We start from the raw sequence: 9,828 nt of genomic DNA on the forward strand, positions 1-9,828 counted from the left end.
AGCATACAAATTACATGGGACTCACAATTAGTGGTGACAACAAGCCAAAGACTAATTAATGGGTATCATGTCTTGTAGGTGACCTAGAGTTGGTCCCTGGAACATCAAAATTCAAGAATCAAAGACTTGATTCTCTCTTTCATGTATGCCATCACCTCTCATACTAGAAGATCTGGTAACAAGGTGGTTCATGGCTTGGAAAATTAGGGAATCTTGGATTCCACTCCCTAATTTTTATCACATTGGCCTCTTCCTTTGGATCTTGGAAAGATTTAGCACCTAGAATACATCATTGATCAAGGAACTCTCTCCTTAATCGAGGTGACGAATGAAGTGCCAATTTATCACCAATGGGCATTAAATCCCCTCCCACACGAGGAGTGCATGAAGCATAGTGAGGACATTAGTCTGGGTGCAGTGCATGAAAATTTTCTTGAACATGCAGAGTTAATTTTGTTACTTTAGGTAGCACTTGGAGGTAATGACCATTCTCTAGGTATGCGAAGAGCACGACCGGTGGAGATTTATGCTCTTGGAGTGTAGAGTGGTTATCGCTTTCAGCCACGCCTTGACTTCCATCTTGAAAGGGAATTAGTGTATCACACTACACTAAGCAGTTGGTTTAAATTGGGCAGCAAATTGGAGCTAAGTTGTATTGTTAGGGACCCTCAAACATATGAAGAGGTTGGAGGTGTGGATGAATATTTGAATAGGAGGAGTGGGTTGTACCTACTTCGCGTTGTCACCTTAGTGTGGGTTGGAGAGGATCCCTTTTCTCTTGGGACTCAGGAGCAACTCTCTTACTTTTGTTGTCTTTGTTTCACATTTATGAGGTGGTATATATCAATTTTTTGTGTTTGGTTGGGGTTAATGGTGGAGGATTCTAGGGTTGATAGTCTCCCTTTGGTGGTTTGGGACCTTGAGTAATTTTTTCTTTGTCTCGGGCTACTAGTTGGGAAGGTGTGTGAGTTATGTATGGTGGGCTTGGGTCGTCAACCCGAGGGGTCCATCCAAGGAATTGTGTTTTGAAGGAGGGGATGCTTATTATCTAGGACTAGTGGTTCAACTTGTGGCAAGTAGACTATGGAGTGAGGTGGTGTAGGTTCGATCTAGCTAGACAACCAATATCGCTTGATGGAGGTAATTTCATAAATTAGTTTTCCTTAGGTGTAGTGGTCTTGGCGGCTAACATGGAGAAGTGGGTCTGTTGGAAGCTCTGGTCCCGAGCTATTGGTGTATTGGGGACGGGTCTGTGGAGTGTTCCATGTGAAGGGACCATGCATAATATTATGCAATATCAATGGATAAGAGCTAGGAGGGGAGTTGGCCCATGAGGCGAGGGTGTGGTTCATCAACAGCCTGACTATGGTGAGGAGGTAGAGTAGCCACATGCTCTTTCATTGGGGAAAGTGATTTTACCTTCACTTTTTGACTCAGAGCCATAGGTCAATGAGGTGAGAGTCTTAATGGAGCAGTTGGCTTGGAATCCCCATAACGAAAAGAATTTGGTCATATCTTTAATAAATGACCTCAAGCACAATTAGTGGCAAATGCTTGATCAATTGGCTTCCCTCCACTGTGGACATAAGATACTTCAAGAAACGTTGGAGCGCATTGAAGGAAGAATGGGGCATATGTCAAATCTCATGTACATGAAGCATTTCGGCAACAACATGGCAACAGTCCAACGGACTAGGTTCTGTGGAATATTGTGGACTAAAAATGATAGTTTGATGTATTTGATACTTGGGTTCTTTTGGTCATTGGGAAAAATATGCATGTGGTCTTGAAGTTTTCTACTACTCTTGTCTATAGGTTTTTGTCTCTACCACCTTGCCAACAAGGAATGAGGCCAGCAGTTTGCTGATACTAAACTCTCAACAATGTAACTTTTCTTTGAATTAATAGAAATTTTTGATTCACTAAAAAAAATATTTAAATCTTAAATTATTTGTGGAGCACATAATTGGGAAATTAGTGTTATACACATTATAATTATGCAATTAATAGTGGATTGAAATACATATTATGGATGTGAAGATTGGGATTGTAGTTTCTTTACAAAATGTATAGTTAATAGGATTTAAACACTGCTATTATCACATTTTTTGGAAAAAAAAGGCTAGATTCTCGAGATTTTTGGCCTCTAAACGCCTACATAGACAATGCCTTCAGAAAATCATGAATGAAAATAAAAACAAATTCCAAAGCAATTTAAAACATATAATGTGAAAGTAACAAAAAGTGCTCTACCCTATTCTTTTGATCTCTTCTCTTGAAAACATATTATGGCTAAATATCATATATTTAAAAAAAATTAAACAACATGCAACTCAAAAAATTTCCAACCCCTACCTTCAGTTTGATATAAATATAACCTCTGAACTGAAATTAAACTCACTTACTTTGACTTGAACTATTATGGTTTGAATTAAATTACTATATATAACAAATATTGTCAAATAATTAAATCCGATTTACTTATAGGTTTTTTATATAAAAAAATTAGAATCCAAAAGCCCTATTCTAAAATATATCCGCGCAAAGATTTTATATACAGCTGAAAAAATAGCATTATACATACAACTTGGACTTGAAAAAACTTTCCGCGCAAAGATTTTATATACAGCCGAAAAAATAGCATTATACATACAACTTGGACTTGAAAAACCTTTGACCATAACTCTCTTACAAAATCCAAATCAAATTATCCGCACAAGGATTTTATATATACTGGAGATAAAATAGCATTATACATACAACTTGAACTTGAGAAACTTTGCATATAACTCTTTTACAAAATCCAAATCATCTATCTGCGCAAAGATTTTATATATTCAGCAGATAGAATACCATTATTCATTTGAATATTTTATATATACATCAGACAAAATAGCATCACACATACAACTTGAACTTGAGAAACTTTGACAATAACTCTTTTACAAAATCCAAATGAAATTATCTTCGCATGAGATTCCATAGATGGAGTGGAATCTAGGTTTTATTATTTCACTATTAAAATTTTCGTCCAGGAAATTTCATGAATATATGTTCGTCAACTCTGGCCAGCGTTTGGTAAGTTGATGCTGTCCACCACGTCATATCGTCATGACACTCACAAGGTGTTAAGGGAATTTCGTCGGCGCACATTGTTTAGTCTCCTTCCAGCTAGGTGTCTTGTAATGCACTTCTCTTGAGTCAATGTTTTTTGATATCAGCTCTGATCAGTTCAAAGTGCCCTGTCAATCCTTCCAATCTGATGAAATTGCGTGCAAATTATGTTCACAGTGGTAGGCCATGGTTATACGGTATAACCCACTACAATCAACATCTACTTAAGACTTCAACCCGTTAACATTTTCGGTACAATCAGAGCTCGAAGCGAAAGCGAGAGAGCGAAGTTCAAAATGATGACAGCAAATAGTATGCGATGCATGTTTCTGATATTGTTGGTAAATTCCAGTCTTTGGCTCCCGGCCAAGATCCAAGCAGCTGGGCCAATCGGTACCTGGCAGGTGTTAGTGAATAATGCTGGAATAGCATCAATGCACACTGCGGTTACCCGTTTCAACACTGTAGTCATGCTGGACCGGACCAACATCGGCCCGTCTCAAATAAAATTGCCCAACGGGAGATGCAGAGTAAATCCCCTAGACCAGGTTCTCAAAACTGACTGTACTGCGCACAGCGTTATGTTAAGCCTTGCCAACAACGGGATACGCCCGCTGTTCATTCAGACCGATACGTGGTGCTCTTCGGGTCAGTTTTTGGCCGACGGAACCCTACTTCAGACGGGTGGTAACCTTGACGGAGCCCTGAAGATCAGGAGAATCGCACCGTGTGCGTCGACGGGAACCTGCGACTGGGTGGAGGATCCCAACACGGCGTTGGCCGACCCACGATGGTACGCCACCGATCAGCTCCTGCCAGACGGGAGAGTAATCGTGGTGGGAGGTCGAGGGGTTTTCACATATGAGTTCGTGCCGAAGGCGGCAGGGGAAGGCACCTTCTCTCTGCCGTTCTTGGCCGCCACTAACGACGCACAAAATGATAACTATTATCCGTACGTGCATCTTCTTCCCAATGGGAATCTCTATATCTTTGCAAATAGGGATTCCATCGAATTGAATTACATTACCAGCACCGTTGTGCGCAACTTCCCTACCATACCCGGGGAGCCCAGAAACTATCCTTCGGCGGGAAGTTCGGTGCTTCTGCCGCTTGACGGTCCGAGCGGTTACCAGACTGCGGAGGTCATGGTGTGCGGAGGGGCTCAGGCAGGGGCCTTCCGGAACCCCATTGCACAGTTCCCGACTTCTCAGACCTGCGGGAGAATGGTGATCACCGCGGCTGCGCCTGCTTGGGCTATGTCGAACATGCCCATGAGAAGATGCATGGGTGATATGATCATTCTTCCTTCTGGCGAAGTGCTTATTATCAACGGCGCCGGACGGGGTTCTCAGGGCTTTGGCTTTGCTTCGGCCCCCGTCTTGAATCCAGTGCTTTACAATCCAGGACAGCTTACTTTTTCTGTCCTGCAGGCCACTACAATTCCTCGCGTGTATCATTCCACAGCTAATTTGCTGGCGGATGGTCGTGTGTTGGTTGCTGGGAGTAATACTCATCTGTTCTATACTTTCACTGGGGCCTTTCCTACGGAGTTGAGAGTTGAAGCTTTCTCGCCTCCGTATCTCGACAATAGTTTTAATGCCAGACGCCCTCAGATCACGAATGTCCCTGCTATTGTTCGCCATGGCCAGACGTTTACTGTGGTTTTCACTGTTCCTGGTCAGCTCACAGCCTTGGAGATGAATCTTCTGAGTGCGCCATTCTCAACGCATTCGTTTGCTCAAGGCCAGCGCTTTCTGAGGCTGAAATTAGCAGCAGCTGTTCGTGTGGGAACCAATACGTATTCCGTCGCTGTTACCGCTCCTCCCAATGGGAATATTGCACCACCAGCTTATTATATGTTGTTTCCACTGACCCAGGGCATACCCGGCAACGCAGCCTGGATTCAAATCACAAATTAGAGACGAGGTAAAGTATCCAAGAATCTCAACTATCGTATTTCTTCTTTCTTTTGATGAAAACTGACGGTCGTTTACACTGCAGGAAGACAATGAAGGCTTGGTCGGAGCTCTGGATAGTGGGCGTGCGTATGATTTGAATTAGCCAGTCATTGCTATGTAAAATTGAAATGTATATCCCCATTGTTTAAGTTTATTATTACCCTCGAAGGCTGAAACGTTTGTTGAAAATAAAACAAACTTGCCGTAGAATAAAGATTGACGGATTGTTTGAGTTTGTTATTATATTAAAAGGCCGAAACGTTTGTTAAAATTATGAACAAACTTTGGCAGAATAAATAACCATGCAAACTAAGTTTGCATGGGCACGTTGGAAAAGTTGTAAAGGTTCAAAGTGATGTGAAAACTCCAATAAAGATGTTTGTATTTGTCTTGTATTCTAATAATGTAAAGATCTTGAACATAAACTTTCCGGTGTAAAAGTACAAAGTGATCTGAAAATTTAGATTTGTATTTGTTTTGTAGGGTTATTTAATTATTATTATTTTTAGATTTTTTATAATTTTTATTTTAGTAGACATAAAGAAAATTTTGATTCAATTTTGATAACTGATAGATAACTTTATACTGGGCTTTAAAATGAACCTCTCATCTCAATAAAAATCTTAAACATAAACAAGATTTTTTATATAAAACAACCTAAAAATAAATATACTAAACTCTAAAATAAACCTCTCATCTCAATAAAAATATTAATATTAAACATAAACTAATTTTTTTTATATAAAACTATCTAAAAAATAAATATACTAAACTCTAAAATAAACCTCTCATCTCAATAAAAGTATTAATATTGAACATAATCATAAACTAGAATTTTTATACACGACAACGTTAAAAAAAATGGATATTGATTGTCTCATCTCAATAAAAGTATTAATATTGAACATAATCATAAACTAGAATTTTTATACACGACAACGTTAAAAAAAATGGATATTGATTGTTGAATGTAATTATGGTAAGTGATAGGCCAATTAACTAGTTAGTATTATGAAAATTGTTTAAGGTCGTGTATTCTTCAGTCACGTGTTACATTTATTTTCCATTTGCGGAATGGGATTTGATTTTTTTATTTTTATTTTTAATAGGGTCACATTGGTATATTATTCATATATTTAAAATTAAATTAAATAATAATAAAATTAGTAATTAAAAAAATTATTAATGAATTATTTTTTTTTTTTTTTTTTAAATTTATTTCTTTTCACTAATAAAATTTGAGGTGATAATTGATATTATGTAATTTATTTTAGTAATTTAGAGGTGAGGTTTGATATTATGTAATTTATTTTAGTAATTTAAAGGTGATTATTGATACTATGTGATTTATTTTAATAATTTAGTAGTCATGATTAATACTATGTGATTTATTTTAGTAATATCAATCTCATGTAATGAGTGCTATGTGAAATATTCAAAAAAATTATGATGTCAAATATGTCTATATTGATGATTTTAAGTAGCTAATCCCAAAAATCATATCTAATATATTGTATTATGAAAATTTAACATACCTTAAAAATTGAATCAAAAGAGTGAATACATCTTAAAAATTGAATCAAAAGAATGAATACATCTCTTACTAAATAGTTCATATCTAATAATACTTATTTAGGTTTTCCATATCACTTAATAAGCTAAGTGAACTATACTCTAAAAACACTCACAATTAAATGCAGCGAACCCACAAAAATCTTGAAATAAATGACCTCATCTACAATGTATTAAAAAACTCACAATTAAATGCAATTGAGCCACAAAAATGTTGAAATAAATGATCTCATGTACAATGTATAAAATATGATATAGATTAAATTATTACTTTGTTTATTTTAATATATTATAAGAAATTTGAAATTAGTAAAACTAATGAGGTAAACAAGTCAAATTGATGTCATGAGGTTTTGAATTTAAATTTAAAAAATAAAATAATTAGCACAATTGGTGTATTAAGAAAAGATTTTTTTGTAAAATTAGTTTAGCCATATAAATAAGGGCACAAACTAATAAATAGTTTTTTTTGCTAAATTCTACAATATGGTGGTTTCTTGTTATTTAAAAAAATCATGATTAATTTTGTTAAATGAAACTAATACTAATGAATATGTCTATGTTGATGATTTTAAGTAACTAATCCCAAAAATCATATCTAATATATTGTATTGTGAAAGTTTAACATACCTTAAAAATTGAATCAAAAGAGTGAATACATCTCTTACTAAATAGTTCATATTTAATAATATTTATTTAGGTTTTCCATATCACTTAGTAAGCTAAGTGAACTATACTCTAAAAAAGCCTCACAATTAAATGCACTTGACCCACAAAAATCTTGAAATAAATGACCTCATCTACCATGTGTAAAAGGAAAATCATAATTAAATGCAGATGCAGTTGAGCCACAAAAATGTTGAAATAAATGACCTCATGTACAATGTATAAAATATCATATAGATTAAATTATTATTGTCATCATTTTAATATATTATAAGAAATTTGAAATTAGTAAAACTAATGATGTAAACAAGTCAAATTAATATCCAGGAAGTTTTAAATTTAAATTTAAAAAATAAAATAATTAGAAAATTGGTGTATTAAGAGAAGGTTTTTTATAAAATTAGTTTAGCCATATAAATAAGGGGACAAACTAATAAATAGTTTTTTTTGCTAAATCCTACAATATGGTGGTTTCTTGTTATTTAAAATGCACTTTTGAATACATAAATGGATATACTATGGATTTTCAATACTACACGCCCAAAAAATCATAAACTATTTCATATGGCACTTGTTCATATGATATATATATATATATATATATATATATATATATATATATATATATATATATATATATATATATATATATATATATATATATATATATATATATATATATAAAATTAATTAATTAATCAATTTAATTAGAAGGTTAGAAAGGGCCTATGAACTTTTGATCTATGACTACTATTATGAATATTTTATAATTCTCAACCTTTAATTTACGATTATTACTAAGAATATTGAAAAATATAAAGTGAATGCATAAATGGATTTAGCACCATAAAAAATATTGGTAGCACAATTTGTCTAGGAAAAATAAAAGTGTCATTTACATTATAGACATTAATCCATAACAAGTACTAAAACACTTATTTCAAGATACATTATGTGTGTGCGAGGTAAAATATATATACATTGAAAAAAAAGTAATAATATTCTTAACTATGGAGATTCACCCTCATGTAAATTTTTAACTTAGAAATAGTCTTTGTTACTATACAATGGATTTTCAATACCCCATGCCCAAAAAATCCTAAATCATTTGATGTGACACTTGTTTATATATATATATATATATATATATATATATAATTAGAAGGGTAGAAAGGGCATAACTCACAATTTAATTAGAAGGGTAGAAAGGGCATAACAACTTTTGAGATAAATGTCAACCTTTGATTATTATTAACAATATTTCTCAACCTTTGATGTAGGATTATTACTAATAATATTGAAAAAGATTAAGTGAATGCATAAATGGATTCAAAACCCTAAAAAATTCCTAATAAGTGACTAGTAATCGATACATTTCATATATACATATGTGTGTTTATTTTAAATTACTATTATTAATAATTAGAAAAAATGTAAGATGAAATATATTCATTGAAAAAACATGTAACAATATTCTTAACCATGGAGATTCACTGCTCATGTAAACTTTTAACTTGTAAATAGTCTTCATTAAAATATCATAGATTTTCAATACCACATGCTAAAAGATCCGTAATAAGTGACTAGTAAATTTGGGTAAACATTAACCCATAATGACCACCAAAACACTTACTTCATGATAAATTTCTCTCTCTCTCTCTCACACACACACACACTTCTCTCTCTCTCTCTCTCTCTCTCTCTCTCTCTCTCTCTCTCTCTCTATATATATATATATATATATATATATATAGATGTATATATATTTTAAATTAATCTTATTAATCATTAAAAAATACTATATGAGGTAAAGATATATACATTGAAAAAACATGTAACAATATTCTTAACCATGGAGATTCACCGCTCATGTAAACTTTTAACTTGTAATATCAAATATTTTCAATACCATATACTAAAAGATCCATAATAAGTGACTAGTAAATTTGGATAAACATTAACCCATAATGAGCATCAAAACACTTCATGATAAATTTCTCTCCCCTCTCTCTCTCAGACTTATATATATATATATATATATATATATATGTTATTAATCATTAAAAAAATAATATATGAGGTAAAGATATATACATTGAAAAAACATGTAACAATATTCTTAACCATGGTAGTATTCATTACAGTATCATAGATTTTCAATGCCACATGCCCAAATATTCATAAATCATTTCATATGGCACTTGTTCATATGATATATATTTTTTAATTAATCAATTCAATTATAAGGGTAGAAAGGGCATAACAACTTTTGAGATAAATGTCAACTTTTCATATGGAACTACTACTAAAAATATTTCTCAACCTTTGATTTAAGATTATTAATAAGAATATTGAAAAATATTTAGTGTATATTCAATTACTACCATCAACCTCATATTATTGATAAATAACTTAAAATTTTGGAAGTCTTACTATAAAATAGACACATCCATCAACATAACTTTATATACATATATATAAATATTTAGATAAAAAACAAGATTATTAACGAGGCAGA

At 33.2% G+C, this 9,828-nt stretch overlaps 1 pseudogene across 1 annotated transcript; it reads left to right on the plus strand.

The window, feature by feature from the left end:
* The first annotated feature begins 3,384 nt into the window (after nucleotides 1–3,384).
* Nucleotides 3,385–5,461, plus strand: LOC149208523 (aldehyde oxidase GLOX pseudogene; annotated as a pseudogene). The gene is made up of 2 exons (XR_016252132.1): nucleotides 3,385–5,040; nucleotides 5,116–5,461. The product of XR_016252132.1 is annotated as an aldehyde oxidase GLOX pseudogene (transcript).
* The last annotated feature ends 4,367 nt before the right edge of the window (nucleotides 5,462–9,828 follow it).

This window comes from Pinus tabuliformis, chromosome 1_2 (assembly GCF_031772625.1).
Source record: "Pinus tabuliformis cultivar Carrire ecotype Pingquan chromosome 1_2, CPIR1, whole genome shotgun sequence".
Lineage (NCBI taxonomy): Eukaryota > Viridiplantae > Streptophyta > Pinopsida > Pinales > Pinaceae > Pinus > Pinus tabuliformis.